Source organism: Pinus tabuliformis, chromosome Q (genome assembly GCF_031772625.1).
Source record: "Pinus tabuliformis cultivar Carrire ecotype Pingquan chromosome Q, CPIR1, whole genome shotgun sequence".
Lineage (NCBI taxonomy): Eukaryota > Viridiplantae > Streptophyta > Pinopsida > Pinales > Pinaceae > Pinus > Pinus tabuliformis.
The window spans coordinates 1,029,397,377-1,029,420,373 of NC_142296.1; positions in this window are offsets into that span (position 1 = coordinate 1,029,397,377).

Genomic DNA, 22,997 nt, shown 5'->3' on the forward strand with positions numbered 1-22,997 from the left:
ATGAATCAGCAGCAGTGCATCAACCAACCTACAGATCTATGATTGGAAGTCTACTTTATTTGACAGGTACCCGACCAGACATCATGCATGCAGTGGGAATAGTTGGAAGATTTCAGGCAAATCCAAAGGAAACTCATCTTCAGGCAGTAAAGAGAATCTTCAAATATCTTCAAGGAACTCAAAACTATGGCTTATGGTATCCTAGAGATACAGATCTCACACTTCATGCTTATACAGATGCAGATTGGGCCGGAAGCGTGGATGACAGGAAGAGCACAAGTGGTGGTGCATTCTTTATGGGTTCTAGATTAGTATCTTGGTTCAGCAAGAAACAGAGTTCGATTGCCTTGTCTACATCTGAAGCGGAATATATTGCTGCTGCATCTTGCTGCACTCAACTCCTTTGGATGATGCAGACCTTGCAGGATTTTCAAATCACTTGTACACCACCTATCTCCATCTTATGTGATAACACAAGTGCAATCAGCATTTCAAAGAACCCAGTCATGCATTCCAAGACCAAGCACATACCGATCAAGTATCATTTTCTCCAGGAACAAGTACTTGAACAAAAGGTCAAGTTGGAGTATGTTCCTTCTAAGGAACAAGTTGCTGATATACTCACCAAACCATTGCCCAGGGAGACCTTTGAATATCTCAGGCAAAAGCTAGGGGTTGTTGATGCATCATCTTGTTGTTGAATCTCTTCTGATGGTTGGTTGTACGCAAGGCTCGTCTGGGGTATATGCGTACATGTGCTGGGTTGCGGATTGGTCGAAGATCGAATGGCACAGGTTCAGGGGGAGCATATAATGCATTGTTGGCATTATGGAGGAAGTACAGAAGGAGATCATGGATGCTGGTCTGAATATTGCTGCAATATGTCTCTATCTCTTTCATGGTCATTTATGGTGTTTGGTGGATTATGGTTCTTCTTTGCAGATCTGGTTTATAGTCAGGGGGAGCATGTTCTTAGGGGGAGCATAACCCTTTGCCCTTGATGTCAAAGGGGGAGAATGACGTTGAAGATCTTGAGGTTGCCATCAAGTCCAAAGGGGGAGATTGTTGGCATTATGATTCTGGTATGGCTCTATGTTACAGGTGTTGTACTTGATGGCAACTCTCTTAAGTGGCAATTCTCTGTTCAGGCTCTCAAAATATTGGAAAATAAGAGGTACGCAGGTACACCGTACAAAAGCTGCAGACCCGCAGGAATATCATAGATAAAGTGCGTACATACCCGCAGGTTACCCGTTCATGAGGTGCGGACTCCCAGTTCACTCACTTCAAGGCAGAGAAGCGCGCTCTCGTGGGGTTTCTTATGTTTGGCCTGTGGTATTTAGCCCGCCGTTCTTAATTCTATGGTTTTGGCCCGTGGTATAGGATCTAATTTAGCCCCGGTTTGGATCCCTTGTATTGGTTATTGATGGTTTTCTCCCATGGTGTGAATAAGGGCTTGACTATAAATAGGGAAGGAGATCACTTGGCTAATGTATCTTTTGCAAATTGAATATCTTAAGATCTGAAATATTGGGTTATCGGTTTAAAAGCTTGATCTATATAAAAGTGAAGTTGAAAGTGAATCTATGAAGTGTGATCTCTCAGGCGCATGATCAGATCTGGGCATCTGACTATCTGTGGTACACTGGTGGAGTGCCAATTTGGCCCTAATCAGAGGTTCGCAGGTAATTAACTGTGCAAGTGCGGGGGTACGCAGAGCAGAAGAAGGTGCAGTGCGTGGGTACGCACAGCAGAAGAAGGCGCAGTGCGTGGGTACGCAGCGCGATAGAGGTTCAGGTGCGGAAGAACAGTAAAGGTACGCGGCGCGGCAGAGGTTTAGGTGCGGAGGCACAGTGAAAGTACGCGACGCTACAGAAGCCGCAGGTGCGTAGATAGGCGGCGCGATAGCTTCTGAGGGTGCGTGGCCACAGTAGTAGTACGCGGCGTGATTGAAGAAACAGTGCGTGGGTACGCGGTGCAGTGGAAGGCTCTCTGCGGGGATACGCAGAGACGCAGAAGGTGAAGTGCGAAACCACGCAGCCCAAATAAAGAAAAATTGCGTATCTGTCCTAAAACATTTGTTGATCATCCTCTATTTATTGCTGCAGAGTTCTGGGTTTATATTTCTGGTACTATCTTTCTGTTTACAACATTCTGAGAAGTTGGGTAATTCTTAGTTGATTGTATAAGGAGTTTGGGCAATTTGCATGTACTTGATGTTTATTTGATATTCTTGGATCCAGTTTGAAAATTTATGAAAAGTGGTCCTTGAAAGAAAAGAAGTAGGGGGTTGTAGCTTCCTTCCAGGAGAGACTGGAAAACGAGAGAGAGTTGTAGCTCTCTGCAGGTTGCAGCCTGCGTACTGGTAAAGGACTGCACTAGTACAAAATCATTGTAAAAGGAGTTTCTAATTGAAAGAAGATAGAAACATATTGCAGCAGGTGGTTTTCACCCACATTGGGTTTCCACCTTATATCTGGTGTTCTTTGGTGTGACTATCTGTTTTTCTTGTTCATGCTCATTGTTTTATGGTACTGACATACAAGAATAATTCAAAGTATAAATAAGGAAGATTTATTAAAAAGAACTTGATAATACTGATTCACCCCCCCCTCTCAGTATTATTTCCAATAGTGTACATAAGTGTGTTTTTCATTTTGTACATGTTTGGCTTGGTGTGTAAGTGTTTGTCGCTTATTGTGTCCTTTTTACTTCTTATGCAGATGTCTATCGCACCTTATATCGGTTTCGTTGATGGTGCTTGTCGCAGTACCTGGAATATTTCATCCACGACATGGGTTATCTACGATCCTCACGGTGAGTTAGTGGATCTTCAAGGTGTTTGTCTAGGGTGTACCACAAACAATGTCACTGAATATAGCATCATCATCAAATTATTGGCTGAGGCTGTTGACCTCAATATTCGTGCATTGATTGTGAATCTAGACTCCTAGCTTGTTGTTCTTCAACTTAACGGGCGTTATTTCGTTAGAAATCCTCAAATTTTAAGGTTGTATTTACGGGTTCGCTTACTGGAAAGGAATTTTGATTATATCACATATCGACACATTCCTAGAAGGATAAATACGTTAACTGATGCATTGGAAAATCAGGTATTAGATAGACATTTGCGCAATTTATAAAAAATCATAAGCAAGCATTCGTACACAATAAGTAGATACAGTAAAACACAAATAGATGTATATCGTGTGTTGCACACCATGGCGCTAAAAAAAACACACACACACAGATATAGATATATATATATATATATATATATATGTCCAAAAAATATGTGTGTTCAGTTATATCGTGAGACACATGTCTCTCAAAACTCTGCAGAAAAGAAACCTAGATGTCTACTATGCATTATCCTCTCTATAGCAGACTACTGCTCAGAGCACACGTTGAAGCAGCCAGTGTATCTTGTTCGACACACCCGCGGTGTATCGCTAGTACTACCTAGGAGTCTCTTCGAACCCTCTGTAGTCTGGGATCCCCTCAGTCAAGCCCTCTAGGTTACAGCCTATCTCCTCCTCAGCATATCCACTCGTAGGGCAGTAGGAGCGAGACCTACTGGTCTCTCAGGACCAACATCTACAAAGAATTGAACATAATAATTAGGGCATGTATATTTAAAATCCAAAAACAACAAAAATTACAAAAGTTTGTCGGTCAAGCTGAGTATTTTACCTCTTTCATCCCACTGTTTGCCAGGTGGAAGTAGCATGTCTGGATCTCCCCTGAAGTCCATCCCAGCATACGGCCAATCCTTGACTACAACTTGTTGGTGGTTCATCCACTCAACAAATTTTGGACCCCATGATGTAGGCTGGCCACCGCCTCCTCGCAGAATCACAAGCACCCAATGAGTTATCCGTGTCTGCCGTGGTCCTAGCCATCCCAACGTCACGTCCTGTCTTTGCAGGATTGGTACTTACTCCAGCATGAGTGGTATCAAGATTGAGCCATATTTGAACTGTTTTGCCTCACCCCGATGGAACTTGGTTAGTTGTCTCTTCATATTAAGAGACACGGCCTCTGCCCAATTAAACATAGTAGGGTTCAAACAGTCTTGGGCTAACCGTAACTAAAATTTGGTCGCCTCGTGATGGGCTTGGGAGCCAGTTGCTCTGGTTATGTTAAATAGCAATGCCCATAGTGACAAATCATTAATAGTGACAATTTGCAGCTTGCCACTTGTTGATGATTTTCGTGCTCCTGGGGGGCACAGTCGTGCGATAAGGGTGTCCATCGAGTCTCCAGTGACCCGAGTTCCCACCATGCGGGGCATCTCTCCTCTCCTTGACAACCCAGTCAAGAAATAGATGTCTATGGCATCAAATTCTATCTCTTGCCCACGAATTATGAACTTTCCTTCATTTGGATTCCATGCTTGGATTAGGTACTCCAGGAGATCCAACTGTGCTCTTAGCAGTGGTGTTAGGAAGAACTTCAGTAACCCACAGTTCTGTAAGATGTTCAGACACTGAGGATCCGCCATTCCCATCTCATCATCATGGTCATGGGTACGTTCTTGCCATACAAATGCCATTGTTTATCCCTACATGCATAAACATCCCATTGTTAAAAGCCATCCAACCATTTTCACCGTTTAAAACTGCTTATAAATGAAGTTTTTTGGGTTCCGGTGCTCGTCGCAACTGTTCCTAAAACAGCTGCAACGGGCTGATTTGCATAGTTCACAAATTCTTGGGTCGTCACAGGTGTACATCACTTTCTTGCGACGATCCCGTTTTTTCCCTGTGCAAATTTCTTGATCGTCGCAACCTCGAGGGGGAAACTTGTGACAGTCGAGGCAGAATTTTTGCCCAAAAAACCCCTTTAAACCCCGGACTAAAACGTGAAATTGCATCTAATTTTGGTGAAAAACAAAGGTAGGGATAGGATATTTACCTGGAGGAAGTGCAAGAGGCAATGGACAACTGAGTTTCCCAAAATTGATCACCCAGTTTCGCAAGGTATGCAATGTTTGAAGTTTTTTACCACAGTAAAAAAACACAAGTAAAATGGTTTTTCACCATAATGTCTCTTTTATAATCTTCTTCTTCAGTTTTTTTATTATTTTTTTTTTTTTTTTTTTTTTTTTTTAATTTAGAGTTTTTCTTAATGTTTGAAATTAGGGCTTTGGCCTATATGCGTGTTTTTACGAGATAGATCTTATGCTTGCATTTTCTTGTGTAGCGACAGGTGTTTTGAGCATTGGTGATGATCAATGCATGAATTATATACTCAAGCAGTACCGAAAAAACCCTTTCCGAGTCAACTTTAAGCTCTTTTCTAACTCTTGAAACGTGAAAAGATTGTCGAGCCCTTGTCGTTTCGAGCTCATTAATGGTTACGAAACGTCGTGTCCCCAGTAAGTTTTTTACTTTTTCGGGCTGGAGGCACTATTTACGAAAAGTACTCCTTGACTGAAATGGTCAAGTGGTTCTCTCAAGTATCGTTTTCTACCTTTTTGGGCTTGAGAGACACAAACATACGAAAAGGGCCCCTTTGGAGTTTTCTTTTCCGTGTCTTTTTCAAACTCTCTAAACATGAAAAAGACTCCAAGTTTTACCTATGTCAGACTCGTTAAACCCTGACAACATTGGACTCGTCGCCATGATGAGACCTGAGCTTCTCATCCCTAAGGCTCGTTAAAATTTCACTGGGTTGGATTTGTCCGAAAGACAAACTTATATTGCAAGCATATGCTATCCCGTTCAAGCTTGTGTTTCAAAAATAATTGGGGTACTCACCAGCAATGGTGGGGGAAAAAATTTGGAAATATTCTATTGATTTCCTATGTCAGCTTGTCACTCTTGAACATTGACACTTTTTGCTTCTCACCAAGTTTGGGATATCCTCACTTCGTCATAGGCCTTCTGGGATTTAGGTTCTTCATTTTGCCTCATTCCATTCGATCCCTACTGTCTTGGCATGACCTTCGATCCCTTGGTACCAAAATGACGCCACATTCCAGAGTCATATCACTGATATGTTCAAGAGCTTAATCCTTATGCAGTTTGCATCCTTACATCCTCCTCTGATTATCTGTTTCATCCATCTACATCTTGTTCCTTTGCCTTGCGTCATTGATGTGGGAAACATTATGGCCCTCCTATGACAGATCGCTTCCTGTCAACATCAACTCATTATCCAAGAAGTTGATCTAGAGACTCCTTTTGGGTACCTTGGAGCTTGCATGCCTCAATGGCAAGTTCTTCGCATGCGATGATAGACTTGCATCATTGGTATTCGATCAAGTGATTCCACAAGTGTTCGACTCCAGATCAGTCTTCACACTTTATGGATTGTACTAATAGTACCTTGAGAACCATTAACATTACTGGTGGTCTCTCTCGCGCTTGTTAACGGTTCACATCATTGGCCAGTAATCAAGCGATTTTCTAGTATGCTCGACTTCAACACATTTATTTGCATATTAGAAATTGTACGATGGACAGGTCGGGATTCAAGACCCTGGGCTCAGATCACACAAGTCCAGGTTGCATGGATTATTTATACATGACTCTTTTGATTGGATGGCTGCGACCATACCTGAGTCTTTCTGGATGGCTGCGACCATACCTGTGTTTTCATATGGTCTTTTCGACTGGATGGTTGCGTCCATACCACAGACCAGTTCTATCTGTCTTTTGGATGGTTGCACCCATACCTCGACTACATGTATTTATTTCACTATCAGAGATATCAGTTGTACGTACATCTGCAGGTTCTTCATGATGGTGTTCCGATTCGGTTATGGTTTCATAAAGAATTTCACCCCTCCCACTCTCTCGGCCTTCATGCTTTAGGGGGCATCTGTTACACAGTATTTTGTCACCGACCCCGCATCCCCTGATCCCGGGTAGAGTCGGTCCCTGAATGGCATCTGTTCTATGTCATACATCAAAATATGTGTCCATATCACTCAATAAGATTAACCATGCTCATTAATCCTAAAGTTGACCCTTTTTACCTATGTTTCAAGATCGTCGTAGGACATCAGTATCCTGTCTGCGACAATGGACCAGAGTGAATAAGAACCTCGCGACACCGTCGCAAGAGTACATCTGTTCTCTGCGATGGTCAGATTTTAGGGATCGTCGTAGGTCATCAGTATCCTTCTTGTGATGATAGCCCAGAATGCACTAACGCCTTGTGACGTCGTCTCTAAGTCTCAGTGTTTGACCTGCGACGACCCAGATATGGCGAATTAGTTCAAACAAAATGCTTCTAGGTGATTTTGGAGCTTGTTTTTGGGTTAAAGAAGTTCGCCTCTCCCCATTTGAGATGATGGTTCCGACTTTTGAGTAACCTCCCGTGAAGATAAGCTTCCTCTCCCCTCATTTATGGAGGCTCCTCCTCTTATAAAAGCATCCTCCATGACTATGATCAGCTAGTTCGGAGTTCTAAGAGTGCTAGTTGAGTTTTGGTGTGCTAGTTCTTAGCTTGTTGGATTGATAGCTTACAGTTTGGATTGCCTTTCATGTTGTGAGAGTGTAAATGGTTTTGTAAGAAGGAAGCCTTGTTGTAATTTCCTTAGTTTCATACTTGTGCTTTTGGGTGAGAGAGAGAGTCATCAGTCTTTCTGGGAGACCTTTGAGAGTGAATGCTTATGGAGACATATTGATCAGACCCTTTCAAGGAAGCTTGCGACGTCAAAGCATGGTTGTAAACTTTACTGTTGTTTACATTAATACAATCAATTGTTATTTCTTATATCATGTATGAAATGTATATTGATAGCTTATGATTCCTTGACTCTATAAGTAGACAGTTCGTTGTTGTGCTCTATTATATGTTTTTTCATTTTCATATGTTGTTTTAGGTAAATCATTCATTACGGAGAAGAAAGCGATATCTGAAGCGACATGATGAAGACTTCATCGAACACCGGTTTAAGGTAGGCCTCTTCAACGAAATCTATTTAAGGAATTAGCTATTTTTTTTGTCTTGCTATGACTAGACCCACTCTAGGGCTAGAGGGGTTGTCTCTGTCCACAAAGACAAACTTACCTGCATCACAGGTTCCCACTCCATTCATTGCAAATTCTAATTGGGACTTCCCTGTGGGGTGAAATTGTGATGTTGACAATAGTTGAGTGAAAACCCTATAATAGATACCAAGCTCAATATATCAATAATTGTGATGTTGAAAATAGTTGAGTTCAAACCATATTATAGATACCGAGCTCAATATATCAATAACTAAGTTGAAACTAAAAACAATCTATCTAGCAACATTATGTAGATTTCATAAATGTCTTCTTTGCTTATTGATGATCCTTGATGGCCTAACTATTAATTTTTTAGTACAAACAATACAAGCACTTTATTTCTGAACTATGGTAATTACTTGTGAATATATATTATAGTTATTTTATCTTCATCAAACAATCACACTTCAAAAATTCAACTAATAACCATGAAAAGAAAATATATATCACAATGTATGTGAGAGAGATATATGAGTGATAAGTGCGTCTGTAAAAATGAAAAAGTTCAAGTGTATTTTATACCCAAGATACCTAAGATACATGTCTCTTAAATTAAATCACATCTCTTTGTAAATTAAATTCTAGTAAGTCTACACATTTACATTTTTACTCATATTTGTTAAAGTGTTGAAGATCACGTAAATAATGTTGGAAAATAAATCCTGGTAAGTATATTTATTTACATCTTGTTCCAATTCTGTCTTTTATGTAAATACATACTTAAATTATGGTGGGTATTAATTGATGGTAAAAATGTTATTTACATGAGTATCAACTATTTTCAAGGATCTTAATTTTAGGTGGTTTTGTTGATTTTTTTCTTTTAATTTTCTTTCTTCTAATTTAAAATTTAATTTTCTTTCATTTTTTTACATAGTATTATAAATACATCAAGGATTATGAAGATTGACCATAGCTACATTCTTCAACACTCCCTCTTAGCTAGGGAGGTATTCATAATGACTATCCAAATGTTTTCTGTATACATGATCTTTCTAAAAAGAAAGGTAAATCTCATCGATAACATCTTTATCTAGGTCAATACCCTTGACCTACATCAGCATCATCATCAATATGTACAACCACCCAGCTTAGCTCTCCTAACCAATGGTACCTAACTAGTCATTATGATCTAGTAATCACCTCACCTCATGGTACTCTGACTAGTTCAAGGTTTCCATCCCCCATGGTCAAACCCTAGGGAAACCCATGTCCCAAATACAAAGGCCTATCTCTAGGCCATGATGTTGAAGAGGCACCAACTGCACGATTGTTTTATCCTCAAAGACCATTCCATTCAAGAATTTTTGTCCCTCATGATATCTCACCAACAGTTTGGGTCATGCTCCTATTGTCACCAATAGTTTGAGCCATACCCCTGTTGTCCACCCATGAATATTCTGGGCTAAGCTCCTATTGTTACCAACAATCCTAGAAATTCCCCTGTAGATTTCACATCAATGCTCCCTCTCACTAATAGAGGAATTCTCCACTAGTCCAAGCATATCTTTGATGTATACAAACTTCACCCGAGATAGAGGTTTTGTGAGAATTTCAGTTTTCTACTCATCAATGGAGATATACTAGAACCTCATCACTCCCTTCTGTACCATATCATGAATGTAGTGGTACTTGATCTCAATATACTTTATCTTATCATGAAACATTGAATTGTCTGTCATCTTCACACAACTTTGTCAGCTTCACACAACTTTGATCATCACAGAACATCACAGTTGGTTCCAACATCTAGTCGAACAATATGGAAAGTATCTTTTGAATCCATACTACCTCACAACATGCCAAACAAGCTGCAATATACTTACTTCTATAGTATTAATTGAAACAGAGGTCTGCTTCCTACTCATCCAAGACATCATAGAAAAACCCAAACTGAAACATACACTAGATGCACTATTCCTGTCATCCACACTCTCTACCCAATTAGATTTTATATATCCTAATAGTTGCATCTCACCATTCGAAACATATCTAAAAAAAATCAATAATACCACATAAATATCTCAATATATGCTTTATTTCAATATAATGCTCATGTATTGGTTCCATATGGAACTGGTTAAGGGTGTTTACCATAAAGAAAATATCTAGCCTGGTATTTACCAAATACATCAATGATCCAATCAACTTCTGGTACATGGATGGATCCACTAGGTCAGACTCAGAATCTCTCAACTTTCTCAGGTTCGTCACCATAGGAGTTTCCATAGACTTGCACTCCATCATGCCAAACTTGTAAAGGATCTTAATGACATATTTTCCTTGTCCAAGAAGGATTTCACCAGGGTTTTGCTAGACTTCCAATCCCAAATAGTAATGCATCAAGCCAAAATCCATCATGTCAAATTTAGAGGACAACTCCCTTTTACACTGAGCAATAATATGCTCTACATTGATGAGGAATAAATCATCAACATAAAGTAGCAGTATCACTGACTCACATTTTACAACCTTGATATAAATATTTCGATCAACAATACTTTTAGGGAAATGAAGTCTCATCAAATATACATCAATTCTAGAATACCAAGCTCTCAGAGCTTGTTTGAGTCCATATAAGGATTTCTTTAATCTGACAACTACTGCAAAGACTTCATCATAGTCTTCCCATTATTTCTAGAAGAATCCTCTAGCACTCATATTTATTTGTATTTGTCAGTGCTCCCATCTATTACATGCTTGATCTTGTAAATCCACTTTTAGGTTACAACTAACTTTCCTTCAAGTCTTGGAACAATTTCCCAAACATCATTATTCATAATAGATTGGTATTCCTCCATCATTGCATCTTTCCACACTTGTGAAGTAGTTGCTTCCTCGAAGTTGGAAGGTTTAGATTCAATCAACTTAGTCATTAAAGATGCATAAATAGAATACTTATTAGGTATCTTAGATACCCTAATTGTGCCTTGTGGAGCTGCATGTCCTTCCCATCTTGCGAAGTAGATTTTAGCCAAGTTGGTCTTTTTATATTTTCGTGAACAACCATAGTATCCAACGATTCACAAGTTTCTTCTGGAATATCTTCATGATATTTAGGATGATTGGAGGATGAGGGAGGACATGTGGCCTCTTATTTAGGAGCCACATGCTTCTTCTCTTCATCTTCTATGTCTAAGTACTATTCTCTAGATTTCCAATAAGTTGCATCTTAATCAAAAGTCACGTCTATGCTTACTTCCAATTGTCACTACCTCGGGACATACATCCTATAGGATTTTGATGGTATACCCAACAAATATTCCCTTCTTACTGGAACACTCTAACTTATTTCTCTTATCCTTGGGTACATGTATGAACACTAGACAACCAAAGATTATCATATGATCAACCTATGGTTTATGACCTATGAATGCTTCTTCGAGAGTCTTATCTTCCAGAAGCCTATGAGGCCCTTCTATTTAGGATGTAGGCGATTTTATTGGTATCTTCTCCCCACAAGAATGTTGGTACATCTTGGTCATGTATCATTACCTTCATGGAATCTTCAATAATTCTGTTCTATATTTCTTCTATTCCATTTTCTTGAGGATTATAGGGAACTATTAACTAGCTTTTAATCCTAGCTTCATTACAAAAGGAAATGAGTTCCTTGGAGGTGTATTCTCCTCCATTGTCCAATCTCAAGATCTTGATTCTATTCCTTGTATGCTTCTCCACTCCAGATTTGAATTCTTGGAACATTCTAAAAACTTCGTCTTTTGACTTCATCAGATAGATCCACATATTGCTAGAGAAGTCATCGATAAAGGATACATAGTGGTGTAAAACACTTCCAAGAAATTTCATCAGCGTGGGACCACACACATTGGAGTGGAATATATCCAAAATTTATTTGGACCTATGTTCATTGCTTGGAAATGGTTTCTTAACATTCTCTCCAAGAGCACATCCCTTACACACACATTTATGATCTATCTGCAAATATGGTACACCAGAATCAATCTGCTTCAAAGTTGGAAATGCTCTGTAATGAAGATGTGCATATCTTCTATTCCATATCGCACTAGGGTTAATTCATTATGTACTAAATCTTTCGAAGATTTCCCCAAGATTCTATACTATCTTTCTTCACGAATCTCAATAACCCTAGCAAAGCTTATATTAGAGCCCTTGTCCTTGTTGATAAATCACTATGGTAGCAATTAAGGTTGATTTATATTTACTTGATAATTGCTTGTGAATATATGTTGGCTTCTTATTACTTTTATTATGTTATTTTCATTAAACAATTAACAAAACCATACACCATGAAGATCACAAAAAGACAATGCCAAACACAAGATATAGGCTCCAAGGCAGGGTGTAACACCCTCCTCCAACATTTACCCAAGTAATCGGAAAACCAAGGTAAAATTTCGCGAGAAGTTACTATGATATGATTCGACCTAAGTCAAGTTAAGGACTTGGAATTGACAGAAACATATCCTTAATGTCAGCAATAGGATTCCTAGGAACCATCCCAACCAGCCCCTAAGTCCCACCAAGTATTTAGACTAGTAAACCTCTGGAAACTCCCATGCTATGGGCATGCAATGTCCATATAGATTTGGAAATTCCCAAAATCCTGCATGCCTGCATCCAGGGACTATTTCCAATAGACTTGTGCCAGATCCTGGGGAATTTAAGGCACTTTTCAAGCCTAGAATTCTGACCACTGCCCAAAACTTGTTGTAACTTTTGGAATCCATTAAACACATGATGAAAAGACTAATAAACCAAAAACTAACTCCAAGACTAGGCTTGGCCATCCCCAACTGGGACTGATATTCTGTCAAACACTTGGCATCAATGCAATCTATAGGTCTAGGATACAAGACAGAATATGAATGACTAAAAAATCTTATGGGACGTGACAAGAAGGATCACCACCTTCTCCCTTAAACTGTTATGACATCAATTAGGTCTTTCATCCATCATTTTAACAATTACAAGTAAATACATGAAATAACCATGACATGAACTAGTCAATTAACCATGCTTATAACTAGCATAAAACCATGAAAATAACAATGATATAACAACCATTAAATCCACATATAAATGAGTATAATACTCATGAATTAACAAGGAGAAATAACATCATATTAATGATGCAGAAGCCAACTCAGTGTGGCACTACCACGTTCCACTCGACCATAGACATGGCTAAGCCAAATCTCTCTTCAGCTAGTCACCCCCGTGCCATATTCCAAGCATGATTGCGGGATCTCATAGTTCACATCATTCCAAAACCATCCAGGGCTTCCAGAGGTCATCCACCTCAACCCATCAAACAATGATTCCACCTCATGGTCGGCCATCACAAAACCATCGCCAGATTTGTCTCTACCCAAGCCTTCCAGGGATCCAGAATGTTTGTTCCAACCAAGGCTCCAGGTCTAGTAACTCAACTCACAACTTATCTCGGGCTCTAGAGCATTTTTCCAACCAAGGCTCCAAGACTAGTAACTCAACCCACAGCTTAGACAAGGCTCTAGAGAGTTTATCCAACCAATGCTCCAGGACTAGTAACTCAACCCACCAAGGGCTCTAGAGTGTTTGTCCAACCAAGGCTCCAGGACTAATAACTCAACCAAGCCGTTACAGAGCTTCAGAGTGTTTGTCCAACCAAGGCTCCCAGAACTAATAACTCAACCCAAGCTAAAGGAAACATGAGAACCAACCAGAAAAACAAAGAAATAAACCCACAACACCATGGTTATCCAGGAAATGGCAAGGTTAGGTAAATCCATTGTCAATCCAGACAATCTTCCATGCCAGTGAAAAATCATGACCAATAAACCACATGCATATGCCATGCATGCCAAAAATAGTGAGGAAAACATACATACAACTCAGTACCTACAACCAAAACCCATTGTAGTTGTTGATCCTAATGTCCTCTTGCGCTTTCCTGATCTTCCCTTGCCTTCTTTCTCCAAAAATCCAAGTATGCCACACTCTCCAAGAGTTCTCAAAGAAAACTCTAAGTATCTAAGAGTATGAGAGAGACATAATAGAGAGTGAGAAACAAAACTAAACTGACCAAGCCTACATTGACCAAGCCCGCCAACTGATCCTCATAAGCCTTTTTATCAATGAGGCCTCTATTTTCTTCATTTTCCATTATTTTCCTTCAATTTCTTCCTCACATGCAACCTGTGACCTTTCACCTTACTTTTCTCCTAATTTCCATTATTTTCATAAATAAAATGCCAATTAATGCCTTTCTAAAGCCTTTGCCCTTGCCTTTGCCAATTTCCTTAGCCATAATAATCGAAATGAACACCCATTAGGATGTTTTCCCCACCATTCAGCTTGGAATATGTGTCCCATCAATTGTGGTCTTATATTTTTTTACATAGATTTTTAACCAGGGCTGTTACAAAACCCTCCCCCTTGGGCGAACACCATCCTCGATGTTCAATGACACCTATAACCAACAAGACTGCTGAAAACAAAACATACTACCCATGGAGCTTTATAACATAACTCCTTGAAATATTTACAATGTCCATCTTCTAAAACATTACAAACATACCATTTACTGGAGCTTTATAACATAACTCATTACGATATTTACAATAATAACCACATATACACACATACACATTTGCTTCACCCAAAAAATAATCATACTGTTTATGGAGCTTTATAAATCCAGCTTGATACAATATTTACAATGATATACACATATGCACATTTTGTCATCCAACAAATAAAAGGATATGATGCCCACATCCGAAACAAGGGAATCTAGAGGATCACACCTCCACCCTCAAAGTAATACTAGGATTCACCTCCTTCTCAGGAGTCCAAAATCCACTACCAAAGTCAAAATTACATCCAATGTCCAATGCTACAATCCTGCACCACTTTTCCTCTTAGTGAATAGTTACCAACTCATTATTCCAGGGCACACTCCCAATTTGCATTTGATTCCATCTGGAAAAGAAAAACACATATATCCCTGACCTTCCCTTCTCTACTACACAATTCCTCAAGCAATCCATTCACCCCCTTCCATGTAGTCACTCACCTTCCAAGTTCCTCTGGCACCCCCATCCCGGGAATTCCATCCCTTGGAAAGGCTTCTTCGCATCGGAAGATACAAAAACTAAGGCATATCCCTGCCTTAAAACCATCATACCGGTCAGAGCATGCTCATGGAAATCAATGGACACTTTTGGGTACCAGTGTCCCACAATGACCCTGCTCCTGAATACTTTACCAACATACTGCTGCATTTTCCAATTCCTTTTGTTGTTGCCAGTTCTTGTAGTCAATTTCAACCACCCAACTGGGCATTTCATGAATTCCTATACCAAGCACATAATTTCCATTAGATTCAAAATAAATTGAAATAATTTCAAATCATACCTCATTGGTGGCCTGTCAATAAGGTATACTTGCAATTTTGTCCGCTTCCTATCACAATAAGTCAAATTAGAATATTTGATCAAATCATCATGTATAAATATATCACATAAGGTTAGCTCAAAACACAACCATCATAGATCAAAATCATAAATCACATGTAACCAACATAAGTAAGAATCATAGAGCACATGCATAATAAAACTAAAGAAAAATACTGATACTTATCCTTTGATCAATCCTTAGCTTATACCTTTGTCCTATTCCGTACACACTCCAGATCGATTTCCACACCCGACAAACACCTAATGCTTTCTCCTCAACCATGTGCACATACACATAGTGTGCATCACGCACATACAAACACACACGACATACAACACCATGAAATACATGCCTCTACACCTAACACAGAACACATACACCTAAACCCGATGTTCAACAAAACAAAATACATGTGCCTACACCTGGTGTACACCACCACACAATACATGTACTACACATAGTACAACAAAACAAGTACACATGTCACGCTACCACAACTACACCATGCACATACATAGTATCGCATGTTGTTACATAGTATTTTGTCACACCTCCTACACTTCCATGTGACATACCCCGAAATGCTCGAAACATGACCATCATGCAGTGTACTCATTCATATATGAAACTCAGATCCTCCCTCATACATTGATTAGAAAATGCCTTGATCTTTCCTTGAAGAAAATATCTCTAAAACCCTAAATTGAGGATCATCGCTCTTATGAAACCCAAAACATCGATGATCACCTGTTGCACTGTTCTTGACCCGCGATGGCATCACTTTGTTCACTCATATACCCGCGATGATCCAAAAAAGGAAATTTTCCCAAAGGGGATGAGAATATTCGTGATCTAGAAGCTTCTAGGGCAGCGAGATGGAGGTTGTTTGGCATAGATGAGGTCTAATTCTCCCAACCTGGCCTCTTAGTCTTATCCCTATGAGCTACCTCCTTGAGATGAGGGCCTAATACTATCTTTGGAGAGGTTCTAACTCCCTTTCCAAGCCTATATATTCATCCAGTCCCATTCCCAAATGGCTGGTCTATGCCTATTTTCACCCTTATGCTAAGATTGTGCCTATATGCTATTCATTTGGCTTGGAGAAGGAGTGCTTGGAGAGCTTATCTTGGACTTGGATATTCATTCAAGGAGAACCTATCAACATCAAGGCTTTGTTGTATGCTTCCCCTTATTTTCTATTAATATACAACTGTTGGTTCATTTTCCCTACATGTGTATGCTTATGTATCATTTAGCTTAACATTCCTTGATCAGTTAAGTAGGTTTCTTTTGGATATGATATTTGTATTTGCATGTCTTATTGTGTCTTGATCTCTTGTGCAAGAGCATAAATGCTGAGAGCAGCAGGAACAATCCCGCGACGTGAATGATTCAAGGTCTTCAATAAAGGAGATCAAGATATCATCAGAACAAGGTAGGGAATCTTCTTCATCTCTCTTTTGAATTTTCAAGTTAGGAAAGTGTCTAGTAGATTGTCACTTCGATTAATAGACCCACTCATTGGGCTAGAGGGATCGTCTTTGTCCACAGAGAGGATTTACCTAGATAACACATGTACATAACACAACACATACAACATGCACATAATACCACATGTACACTGGTACCACATGTACAACATGTACACAATAACACCTATACATAACACCACTTGCACAATATGTACACAACATCACATGTAGACGGCACCATGACACCACCTACACAACGTGTACACAACACCACATGTACATCATACCACCTATACAATGTGTACAAAATACCATATGTACACAGTATCACATGCACGACATGTATAGGACACCACATGTACACAAAATCACATTCACACAACACCACATGTACAACATGTACACGACACCACATGCTCATAACACCACTTTTACAATCATGCACACCACACCATATGTACATAGCACCATATGTACAACATGCACACAACACCATATGTACATAGCACTACATATACAACATGTACATAGCACTCCATGTACATAGCACTGCATATCCAACATGCACACAACACTGCATATCCATCATGCATATAGTACAATATATACACAACACATATCCAACTTGTACAAGGCACCATCTATACCCAACACTGCATATGAAACATTTGTACAACACTATCTGTACCACCCTGTACATAACATTGCATAAACAACATATACACACGCACTATATATGCACAACACTGCATGCCCACAACATCACAGATGGAACATGTACAACATATGCACAACAATAGTACCACGCATCCAAAACCACAATGTCTTTACTAAGCAACATTGCTTCCACCGTCTCTCTACCATCCATGCTTATCTTAGCATGTCGCAAAGCACATTGTTTTCATTCCGCTGATGTATCCTTCAATGTTACCTATCATAACATAAACATAGGCATAATACAAGCATACACTATCAAATCATATCCAATTGATATTGACCTCATATATTCGTCATGACTACTCTTCCCACTTGATTCCCAAAATTCCAGGAACATCATCATGTCATTCACCTGCATAAGCAATCATTCCTCCACAATAATGATCCCTAACAACCCTGTCAAACAGTGACATAGATACATATACATAAACATTAGCATAAAGCAATCATGATCCATGATGACCCTGTCATACATACATACATACATATATAGACATCAACATAATCATGATTACAACATAATTACCAGATAACATAAGGTCAAGGATAAGAGAACTCCCTTTATCCATGCACATCATACACAACATTGAGAACAATTGTTCCCAACATAGCCAAGGAATCGTACATCTAAAGTCCTTTTACTTTACCTATTCTGGTTACCTTTCTCATGTTTGTAATGCCACTATCCATTTACCACAATGGACCCAACTAGTCCAACCGATTGTCATATTCTTACCTTCAATTTCCCTTACACATGCACCATGCTTTGTCTAGGTCTCACATTACTTGTTGGGTTTCATTCAGCTTCTCCCGAGGTCCATTAACTTTCCTCTTTTCCCAACCAATTCCCAAGAATCTCAAAACAATAAAGGAAAGACCAAGAAGAAAACAAGAAGATAATCATGGAAAACCAACAACAATATGACACCACAAACAAAGTGGCATGGCCATGCACAAGACACAAACAAAACTGCAATCAAGCACAAAAAATCACCAAAAGACCAAAAGCACAAGACTGCAACAAACACCATGACTCAATCCCCATGGTTCCCAGTGCTTCTAAGGGAAAGCTCAACCTGAGCCTTCTTCAAGATTTCATGGCAGCCTCTTTTCCATGCAATCCCTTGCATCATACTACCATCAACACATAACTGTCAGTGTATAAATAAATATAACAATATACCAGTTAGCTTACCTTGTCATGCCAAGAACGTTGCCTTATAGCTGAACACATTTGTGCCATGTCTCAAGGGACTTTGATTCCCTTGATAGATCCACCTATAACTAGAGACTAGCTAATATACCTGTCAAATACATGTTCATGAATATAGCACATACCCACATAATGTAAGGCAAAATCAAGGTTAAGAATATTTCCTGTATGCAAAGCACTGATTTGTTTGGAATTAGGGTTTTCAAACATAGCCAAAGGAATTCTTGCTCAATTCCTTTCTTTTACCTTTTATTTTGTTGGAATTGAGGTTTACTATGTGTTGTCACATCACCCAATTGTTAGTTATATATACACATCAACTATTACCTTTTCAAGCTAATACCAAGAATGTTTCCTTGCAACCGCTCACACATCACATGTTTCAAATATACAAACAATCATATCTATCAATTTGAAATAAACCTTTACCAAGACTAACAATCATGTCATAATCCATAGTCACTCATAGTCTTTAGACATATTGCTATAACTGTCACTTACTACACTCAAGTACATATCAATTGTCTCAACACATATGTGCTAGTACAATCTTATTAAAACAATATCATTTGAACACATACTCATATTATGCAATTCTACAAACATTCAACCGAATTGCAAACATACCATGTTAAATAAATCAACTAGACGGCATAATAGACACCAAACACTCAAACACCAAATAAACGACATAATCAAACAATGAAGCACCAAGTATGCTACTTAAGCAAACTCATACCTTAATGTATCTTAGGGGAGGCTATCTTGTCTGCACAATCAATATAGTTAGCACGATATAACTTCACAATATATCAACTCAAACATAAATAAGGTCATGATATCCATAACAATAACTAGCTAACATGTTCACATCATAATGTCATAAACAATTGTTATTCATACATAGTAATCACCTATGTACGACCAATCTAGATTAGTACAACACTATGTCACAAATAAGCCGACTCATACCTAAATGTCATAACCCTAACCATCTGCATAGGCCAATCCAATTTAGCATGATATATATAACATCAAGATCTTAATGTAATAACTGTAATCATCAAGATAACTATCATATAACAAAAAGAAGTTAACCTATAACATACTCATCAATAACATATAACATAATCATCAAGTTAACTATCATAAAACAACAATAGCAATGCATACAACCACATGTTACTACCACTCCTAACTATCTAACACATGTGCATATGACTACACTAATCAACTAGAATCTATCATGTATGTAACCATATCATCAATAGACATGTACATAAACCTACTGTATATAACCCTAATGGATATAGCAATCCATTAACTAACATACCTGCATGCCCAACATCCAAACCTGTATGATGACATGCTCTTGCCTTGAGGTCCAATGTTGCAACTTCACTTTAATAATCTGCATCTCCTGCTCTATCTCAGCCAACACATCAAGATCATAACAACCAACAACATCATGATGACCTAATTGCATACAATGAACTCACAATGCATGACTGACCTACCATACATGTATAACCATAACGATGACAATGCATGCATAACAACATATAGATACCAACATGCATAACAAATGCATACACTACCATACACTCATGATGACACATCCCACAACAACACCATCAACCTTCACATGGTGAAATCTCTACAACTATGATCAACACCATGAAAATGGAACAAGCACATGGACTACAAGCATAAGGAATACATATGCAACTGACATGAATGCATGACCAACACAATGCCCATCCAGTCCAAGCGGTGAACCATGCTCTGATACGACTTTGTAACACCCACCTCCCACATCTACTTAAGTAACAGGCCAATCAGGGTAAACATGTGACGAGAAGTTACTATGATATGATTTGAACTCCTAAGTCATGTTAAGGAAGTGGAATCAAAATAAAAACACCATACATACCTTCAACATCAGCAATAGGATGTCTAGGAACCATCCCAACCTTTTTTCTAACCAGCTCTTGAGTCCCACTAAGTATTTAAACTATTAAACCTCTGGATGCTCTCATGCTATGGGAATGCCAACGTCTAGAGAGATATGGATGCTCCCATGCTATGGGCATGCCAATGTCCAGAGAGATCTGGACGCTCCCAGAAGTCTGCATGTCAGTGTCCAAGGACTATTTCCAGCACACCTGTGCGTGAGTCCGGGAATTTAAGGCACTTTTCAAGCCTAGAATTCCGACCACTTCCCAGAACTTGTTGTCACTTCTAGAATCCATTAAACACATGATGACAAGAATGATAAACCAAAAACTAACTCTAGGACTAGGCCTGACTATCCCCAACTGGCACTGACATTCCGTTAAACACTTGGCATCAATGCAGTCTACAGGTCTAGGATACAAGACCGAGCATGAATGACTGAAAACTCTTATGAGACATGACATGAAGGATCTCCCTTAAACTGTTATGACATCAATTAGGTCTTGCATCCATCATTTTAACAATTACAAGTAAATACATGAAATAACCATGACATGAACCAATTAATTAACCATGCTTATAACCAACATAAAACCATGAAAATAACAATGATATAACAACCATTAAAGCCACATATAAATAAGTATAATAATCATGAATTAATAAGGAGAAATAACCTCATATTAATGATTCAGAAGCCAAGGTGTGGGACTACCATGTTCCACCCGACCGTAGACATGGCTGAGCCAAATCTCTCTTTAGCTAATCACGCCTGTGCCATATTCCAAGCATGAATGTGGGATATCATAGAACACATCAATCCAAAACCATCTAGAGCTTCTAGAGGCCATCCACCTCAACCCATCAAATAGTGCTTCCACCTCTCAGTTAGACATCACAAAACCATCACCAGATTGGTCTCTACCCAAGCCTTCCCGGGCTCCAGAGCATTTTTTCCAACCAAGGCTCCAGGACTAGTAACTCAGCCCACAACTTATACCGGGTTCCAAAGCATTTTTCCAACCAAGGCTCTAGGACTAGTAACTCAACCCACAACTTATATAGGGCTCCAGAGAATCTGTCCAACAAAGGCTCTAGGACTAGTAACTCAACCCACCAAGGTCTTCAGAGCGTTTGTCCAACCAAGGCTCTAGGACTAATAACTCAATCCAAGCTATTACAGGGCTCTAGAGAGTTTTTCCAACCAAGGCTATAGGACAAATAACTCAATCCAAGTCGTTACAAGGCTTCTAGAGCGTTTGTCCAACCAAGGCTTCAAGAACTAATAACTCAACCCAAGCCAAAGGAAACATGAGAACCAACCATAAAACAAAGAAATAAACCCACAACACCATGGCTATCTAGGAAATGGCAAGACTAAGCAAATCCATTGTCAATCCAGACAATCCTCCATACCAATGACAGATCATGACCAATAAACCACATGCATATGCCATGCATGCCAAAACTAGTGAGAAAAACATACATGCAACTCGGTACCTGCAAGCAAAACATGCTTTAACTGTTGATCCCAATGTCCTCTTACACTTTACTACTCTTCCCTTTCCTTCTTGCTCCAAAACTCCAAGTATGCCACACTCTCCAAGAGTGCTATAAGAAAACTCTAAGTATCTAAGAGTATGAGAGGGAGAGAATAGAGAGAGAGAGCTCCAAAACTGAACTAACCAAGCCTACCAACTGATCCTCATAAGCCTTTTTACCAATGAGGCCTCTATTTTCTTCATTGTCCATTATTTTCCTTCAATTTCCTCCTCACATGCAACCTATGACCTTTCACCTTCCTTTTATCCTAATTTCCATTATTTTCATAAATAAAATTCCAATTAATGCCTTTCCAAATCCTTTGCCATTACCTTTGCCAATTTCCTTAGCCATAATAACCGAAATGAACACCCACTAGGTTATTTTCCCCACCATTCAACTTGGAATACGTGTCCCATCAACCATGGTCTTATATTTTTTTACATGGATTTTTAACCAGGGATGTTACACAGGGAAAAACCCCACAAGGGGAAAACTCAGTCAAATATTTTCTTCTTATACAGTCATATCAAAGTGAGAAATCCAAGACCCGAACATCAAGACCAAGACCTCCCATAAGACTCAAGTCAGCCCTCCTTCAATCCTTCCTTAACAAAGTCAAATGCAATCGAGTCAATAATAGTCGAACATCTTCAAATATTGGTC